We start from the raw sequence: 1456 nt of genomic DNA, 5'->3' as shown, positions 1-1456 counted from the left end.
TATAAAGGAGGGGGGGAGAGATGTGCCGCACATACCACTGAAACTAGACTGCTTATTTTTTTCAAACCTATGTGTTGCATTGGTTGGGGAAGTCTCGCACAAATGTCAGTATTTTATCAAATTTTGGTTTTCCTTATCTATGCATCATCTGGCCCCTATTTCAAACAGCATTCCTAAGGCAGAGACCAGGCCCGCCTGGTATGAACATGCTGTAGTGTGGTCAAAGGCTAACCCAGCCTGTAAAGAGAAAGATCTGTGTCTGTCACATAAAATGTTGTATAGCCAGTCTGTTTCAAGGTTTTATGTACGGTTTTTGTACGGACACCACAAAACGCCTGGGCTGAGATCCAAATGAAAGGTTTGGATAATAAATTTAGTGACTTTAATTGGTTGTGTGCACATAGCCGAGTTCCAGTGCGGGAAGTTCTACACAGACACTCCCTGACTAGAAACCCTTTTTGTCCAAGGAACAGCTGTTTATCGGAGGAAACACAAAGGCACATGTTGTGGGAATGTTCCTTTTCTAAATCAGTGTGGGAGAGGGCAGAGGATCTGTTTGGGTTATTGGTGCAGGTTTGGTTCTGGATTATGATTTTATTATATATGGTGCTGGGTTGGGAAAATACTCAAAAAAAGATGGGTTTTATACTGTGGTTTCTAATCAGTTTGATCAAATTTGAAATTTGGGGAAACAGGAACTGCTTGGTGAAAAACAACAAGAGCATGTGCCCTGATAGAGTGATAAAAGAGATTCGGGGGCAGGTAAAGAGGCGGATCCAAATAGAAGTGGATAGATGGGGCTTTCATGCTGCAAGAGAAAAATGGAAGAATTTAACTGATCTACAAATATAGGATGTCTCTGATGTACTATGTGTTGTGAAAGATGTAAATTGCACTATAAAAGCAGTATGGTTACTTTGTAGTAATGTAAAAATGTAACTATTTGATTGTAATTGTATTGTTGTTCAATAAAAAAAAATCTGTTCTTATCAGTTTAATATCTGATACGTCACCCATAGGGGGACCCGTCTATATTAAATTGATTTTTGGAAGCAGGAGATGGAACCGGGGCTTGCTCCGTCCACTCCACGCATCGACCCGGTATTGCAGTACCTCTGGGAACGGTGCACAAGAAAGGTCAAAAAAGAGTGAGAGAGAGAGAGAGAGAGAGAGAGACAGCCTCTCCCTCTCCCTTTTACTGGGTTGTATTTTTTCCCGCTCTTTTTGTTGTGTTTTTTTTTTGTTTGTTTCAAATAAGGCAGGCAGGCAGGTCTGCCTAACTGATGGACAGCCTGCTCTGCTCACGCAGCAGGCCAGTGTACCCAGAAGGCCTTGCACTCGTGGGAGGAGGAGGACGACGATCGCAGCGATAAAGCAGAACCGGAGCTGTTTAGTGGGGCAAGGAGCCCTCGCTTTCAAGGCGGCAGCAGCAGCAAAGCGCCCCTTTGCCGGGACC

The 1456-nt window shown here is 43.6% G+C and overlaps 1 non-coding gene across 1 annotated transcript; it reads left to right on the top strand.

The window, feature by feature from the left end:
* The first annotated feature begins 952 nt into the window (after positions 1-952).
* Positions 953-1135, top strand: LOC131725442 (U2 spliceosomal RNA). The gene has a single exon (XR_009320633.1). It is a non-coding gene; the product is annotated as a U2 spliceosomal RNA (small nuclear RNA).
* Positions 1136-1456: the final 321 nt, after the last annotated feature.

Source organism: Acipenser ruthenus, unplaced genomic scaffold (assembly GCF_902713425.1).
Source record: "Acipenser ruthenus unplaced genomic scaffold, fAciRut3.2 maternal haplotype, whole genome shotgun sequence".
Classification (NCBI taxonomy): Eukaryota; Metazoa; Chordata; class Actinopteri; order Acipenseriformes; family Acipenseridae; genus Acipenser; species Acipenser ruthenus.
This window is presented reverse-complemented; position numbering and strand designations above follow the sequence as displayed.